Below are 6506 nucleotides of genomic sequence, written 5' to 3'. Positions count from 1 at the left end.
GAGCATGAAGGATATATTCATCAATAATATGTATATGAAAATACCTCTGACTTCTATTGGTGGCAAAGTCATAGGTACTGTTAATAACTACATTTATGATTTAAGGAAATGCCAAATTTCAATCAGAAATTGATATAAATAAGGTTGCAATTTTTTCCATCCAATATCATACGTTTTCTGAATTTTACTCATAGACACCAACAGTTTATGGATTCTAGGTTAATAAATACATGTGTGCATACAGACTCAAGGATCTGCAATAACTACAGAAGGACAGGGATACAGGTAACCTTTACCCTACTGACTAGACAAGAACACTAGCTTTCTAAGTAGTGTCTAAGCCTGTAGATTTTCCTCCTCCAGTGTATACATTCTGTCACTCTATCACTCAGCACTCTCACATCCTTTATATAGGCTTGTTACTAGAATGGACTTCAAAACCACTATGAAGCCCCGCCCCCCCAATACACCTCACTGATGGTCAGTGAGCTTTCACATGGACACCCTAGTGGCAATGGGTTTACCCACCTCATGAAGCAGAGAACTCCATGAGTCATAGCCATAAATTACCAGAAAGGTTTATGTCCTTGTAATAGGAAAACTCACGCTTCTCAGGAGAGCATTCAAGAGCCTGCACAATCTAACTGCACACTGTGTTCTGGCTCATCTTGGTGAGCTTACATAATCCATGCAGTAGACACTGCTCTCCTCCTGCTATCAGGCCATGCTCGGTACTCTTCCAACTCTGCTCACTCGGGTTTTCACAGGGTGTCAAAACAGATTATCCTGCCCTGAGGGCTTAGTGCCCAGAGCAGCTCTCTCATCCTTCACTGAAGAGGTGCTAAGGACCCAATAATATCAACAATAGCAACAACAAATATAACCAAACACTTTTAGCTAACCTCAGGGTCAGATGGCTGACATTCCCAGGCCATGCCTAACAATAGGATACGTAAGCTATGTAGGGATGGCCCCCTCTGCCCTTGCAGTTGCCAGGTAGGGCTTGGGAAAGCTGGATTCCCTGGGCTCATCACCTCCAAATTGAGCAGCTTCTTCTATTTCCCCTGAGTACTATTGTATATCTCATCCTTTCTATCTGTGTGGGGGGACTCGGGGAAAGCAAGGCATCTAGAACTTTCTAGGGCCCAGTTCCCATCAGACCTCAGGCTCTAGAATGCCTCTGACCCCTACTAACCTGCCTCAGTGTCTCAATTACTCTCTCATAGTCTGTCCCACACCACCTTCCACCAGGCCATTCCCTGGTCCCTGCTTATCCTTCACAGGCCCGGCCACATAGGCCCACCCAGTGGCCTGCAACCTCAGACCCATTGCCATCAACTTGCATGAGGGCTACGGGGGGAAACAGAGAGAAACCCAAAGAAAACTGCCAACTGGGTAAAAGAGCCTTCTATTTCCTCTTCTGTTTGCATTTCTTCCTCTCGTAGGTGGGCGTGGGTAAGCTTTGCGCAACTCTAGAAGGCAAAACGCTAACCTCATCTTATGGCCAATTCTAGACACAAATCCTTAACACATCTGTGATGACTGAGACAGATATAAATTCAGACCAACGCATAGAGAGATGTCTTGACTTTGAATCATCTGAGCTACTGATATAAGGCACACTGAAGTCCCCCAGGTAGAGACAGGGTGGGCAGTTAAGCTAGAGTGGGTGGGGTGGCTGCTCCTGATTTGCGAAGTCCCCAAGTCCGGCAGCAGGCAGGGTAAAAGCTGTGCAGGTTCTTACACGAGGCAGGTCCCAACTGTTGCTCCCAACTAGGTTGGCCGCTAAGATTTAACCTTGAAACTAAAATGACAATTAGTGAAAAATATAATGCAATCTAATTAACATATTCTAGATAATGTTTGCCTTAACTTAGATGGTTGTCCAAATAGAAAATGAAAGAAGGGGAGACAAAGGAAATAGCATTTCAGTGTTGATTCCACAATCTCTGCAGGAAAGACACACTAGCTAAGGCGGACACAAGCACTCCAAGCACAAGAAAAACATACTCTATGGTGAAGTGAAAATTCAAGAAGTTAGCCAAATCCCTTTGCTCTAATTTCTCGCTTACTCAGCAATCATAGGACTATTAATTAAATTGATATTACAGTTTTAAAATGAGTCTTTTATGATTTGCTTACTATTAATCAAACCCCCAAGGGCTTAACTCTGAGGGGGAGCTGACAAAATTAAATTCTGTCACCTGCAAAGGTCTAAGCCCCCAAATTCTGTCACCCCCCTAACCCCCCTGGGACCAGTTCAAGCACTTGACCAGCCAACTCTCCACTCTGGCTAATCAGCTCACTCAAACTCACATCAGAGGGCATTTCAAGGTGAACAGATCACTGGCCAGCAGGTGACACGCACCCTCAGAAAATAAATGAAGAAAAATAAAGGTGTATCTATGGTATTTTAAAATGTTAATAAATACGCCTGTCCATTATAAGGGAGAGGGCCGAAGAACCTTAAACTAGGAACAGGGCTGAGTTACTCATTAACCACTTCATCGTCTGGAGGAGGAGAAGGATCCTCATCATCAAATTAGTCTATTTTACTTCCATTGATCTTGTAGGTTATAGTCAAAATGTAGAGAAAACCGCGCGGCTAAGAAAGAACAAAACTTTACTGTGCAAACATCTCACTGAGCCTCCTCTTGTTTCCTGGCACAGGACCTTACTGTTGCTGATATTCACTCCAGAACAGTCTCTACAGCAACCACTCAGGACTCCGGGAATGTGCTGACCCTTGACCTTAACTGGTGGATCTTACGCAGCCATCTCCCTACAAGAGCTTCCACAAACTCAAACACAGAAAGGCAGACCCTTTATCTCTGGGAGTCTTCCTGGTCCACAGAACCCCTCCTCACACACTCCTCTCAGCAGGGAACGCTGGGCTCTCCTTGTACTTTCGATGGCCATTTGTTCCTCCAAACATTCCTTTGACCGAGAATGCATGCCCACTCTCTTCTGCTTTTTTCTTCCTACTCTCAGCCTTCCCTTCTCTCTCCTGAACCAGTTCGCTTCTTCTCCTGGGACTCTCTTCCTTCACTTCAAACTATACATTAGATCCTTAGGTCTCAGCCAAATTTTTCCTTTCCTTTTTTTTAAAATTCTCACTTGAGGTTATTTTTCCATTGTTTTTTAGAGAGAGTGGAAGAGAGAGGGAAAGACAGAGAGAAACATCAATGTGAATGTGGGCCCTAGCGAGGCCATCTTTTCTGACTTCTCAAGAGAAACCAGAAATCCAAATTCGTATGCAATGTGTCTCAATTTTTAATGTGAACAGCTTTTCAAAACTTTTAAAGAGACAATCTACAGGCCCAACATATATCTATGGAGGGGTGGCCACCCAGGATTGCCAGTTTGTAGTGTCGATAACATTTCCAGGTTTGAACAGAATGTAGCATTAAGATGCATGTATGGAAGTCCCTTGAGATACAAGAGACTGCAAATGTTTTTAATTCATACAGAAAATAGGCTCTCCATCCAAGTTCTGAGCAATGGGAAATAATCAAGCGAATACTGAAAGACAAGGTAAAGTTAGGTGTTGCTATTGTACAAGCGAGTAAGCTGAGTCTCTGCTTCGTAAGTAACTCAGCGGAGGGCACCTGGGAAGCTGGGCAACAGCACTGGGAAGCGATGACTCGGGTCCTCTAACGCCACCTTCACAATCTTCCTGGTGCTTCCCAGACTCCCAGGCGGGAAGGTTCCAGCCCGGCCACGCTCAGAACGGAGCTTGCTCCCTGTTGCCCTCCTGTGATCACCGCTCTCCCCTCGTCTTCTCCTGCACATTTCCATGCCCCTGACACCTCCCTGTCCCCCCTCCCCACCCCCTTCCTTCCCGGTCTCTCGTGGAGTTTATTCCGATGTGGCTCTGTCGGCTAGAGGAATGTTCCTGCAACTCTCAGTGCCCCAACCCAGACCCACCCTTACCATGTGTTTGTCCAAAAATTTTATCCGTCTCCTCTATGTCTTCTACCTATTTGTCTCTGTAAGGTAAGAACCTGCCTTTTAAAAAATATTTTTTATTGCTTTCAGAGAGGAAGGGAGAGGGAGAGAAAGAGGGAGAGAGAGAGAGAGAGAAACATCAACGATGAGAGAGAATCACTGATCGGCTGCCTCCAGCACACCTACACTGGGGATGGAGCCAGCAACCTGGGCATGTGCCCTGACCGAATCAAACCATGACCTCTTGGTTCCTAGGTCCACACTCAACCACTGAGCCACGAGGGCCGGGCCAAAACCCGTCTTAACCCATGGACAAAGCCACATGTGTGCATGCAGATCCACATACACACAAGAGTCAGTACTTGGGGGGAGAAACCAAGATGGCGGCATAGGTAAACACGGGAGTTTGCTGCCTCGAACAACCACTTCAAAAATACAACTAAAAGACGGAACGGACATCATCCAGAACCACAGGAAAGCTGGCTGAGTGGATGTTCTACAACTAGGAGGAAAGAGAAAAGCATACCGAGGCTCAGAGGAGGCGCAGTGCTGAAGTAAAATACTAAGGTTCGGAGTGCATGTGGAGCGGGCTGGAGGCTGAGGGCGCGGTTGTTTTCAATCGGGAGGGAGTCTCAGGCTCTGAGCTCCAGTTCCGGGCGAGTCTCTAAGGACCCACACTCATACGGGAGAAGCGGGACTGTCTGGCATCGCTCAGAACCCTAGGGCAGCTTTCTCTCCGTGGGGCTTGCAGCGACTACTGGGACACTGAGAAGCAGAGCCTCTGAGGGCAAGACTGAGAGCAGCCATAATTGCTAATCCCGCCCTGTTGATCCCGTGGGACCCGCCCCGCCCAAGCCCTGCAGGGAGGCTTTTGCTGGATAGCCTCAGGCAAAGGCTAGATTAGCACCTCCCTAGAGATCCAGGAGCCAGGAAGCCCAGAGGTCAGAGTGGGACCATCCAGCTTGCAGCTCCGTGGAACCATAAAAGACACACTCAGGAGGCAGACTCAGTGAGCACCAAAGCCCCATCGAAGCAAGTCTAGCCCCAGAGGGGTGTCTCCAGCACAGAAGCTCTCCCACCGCAGACACAGATGATTCTCACAGCCAATTGACCTGGAGGTCAATTCCTCACAGTGATAACTACAACAATCAAGGCTTAACCACAACAAGACTGTGCACAAAGCCCACAAGGGGGTGCACCAAGAGTGTCTACCTTAGGTAATTGGGACACTTAGCACAGAAAGGCACTCTATCGACACAGCGAAGCATAAAAAAATGCCGAGACAAAGAAACAGGACACAAACGACAGAATTGGAGGAAAGCAAACTGTTGGATATAGAGTTCAAAACCACACTTTTAAGGTCTTTAAAGAACTGTTTAGAAGCCCTCGAAAAGACTGGTAAGACCGCCGATAAATGTAGTGAGATCCTCAAGAAATCTAATGAGACCCTCGATGTTGTGATAAAGGACCAACTAGAAATTAAGCATACACTGACTGAAATAAAGAATATTATACAGACTCCCAACAGCAGACCAGAGGGTTGCAAGGATCAAGTCAAAGATTTGAAATACGAAGAAGCAAAAAACACCCAACCGGAAAAGCAAAATGAAAAAAGAATCCGAAAATATGAAGATAGTGTAAGGAGCCTCTGGGACAGCTTCAAGCGTACCAACATCCGAATTATAGGGGTGCCAGAAGATGAGAGAGAGCAAGATATTGAAAACCTATTTGAAGAAATAATGACAGAAAACTTCCCCTACCTGGTGAAAGGAATAGACTTCCAAGTCCAGGAAGCGCAGAGAACCCCAAACAAAAGGAATTCAAAGAGGACCACACCAAGACACATCATAATTAAAATGCCAAGAGCAAAAGACAAAGAGAGAATCCTAAAAGCAGCAAGAGAAAGAAAATCAGTTACCTACAAGGGAGTACCCATACGACTGTCAGCTGATTTCTCAACAGAAACTTTGCAGGCCAGAAGGGAATGGCAAGAAATATTCAAAGTGATGAATACCAAGAACCTACAACCAAGACTACTTTATCCAGCAAAGCTATCATTCAGAAGTGAAGGCCAGATAAAGAGCTTCACAGATAAGAAAAAGGTAAAGGAGTTCATCACCACCAAACCAGTATTATATGAAATGCTGAAAGGTATCCTGTAAGAAGAGGAAGAAGAAGAAAAAGGTAAAGATACAAATTATGAACAACAAATACACATCTATCAACAAGTGAATCTAAAAATCAAGTGAATAAATAATCTGATGAACTGGTGATTGTAATAGAATCAGGGACATAGAAAGGGAATGGACTGACTATTCTTGGGGGGGGGGAGAAAGGGGTGTGGGGGTGAGTGAAGAGATTAGACAACAATCGTGCACCTATGGATGAGGACAGTGGGTGGGGAGTGAGGGCAGAGGGTGGGGTTGGAACTGGGTGGAGGGGAGTTATGGTGGGAAAAAAGAGTAACTAATGTAATAATCTGAACAATAAAGATTTAATTAAAAAAAAAAAGAAAAAAAAAAAAAAAAAAGAGTCAGTACTTGATGGTGCACCATAAG

The sequence above is a fragment of the Myotis yumanensis genome, unplaced genomic scaffold (genome assembly GCF_028538775.1).
Source record: "Myotis yumanensis isolate MYYU_CA2020_CCGP unplaced genomic scaffold, mMyoYum1.0.hap1 SCAF_7, whole genome shotgun sequence".
NCBI lineage: Eukaryota > Metazoa > Chordata > Mammalia > Chiroptera > Vespertilionidae > Myotis > Myotis yumanensis.
Note: the sequence above shows the minus strand (reverse complement) of the source record.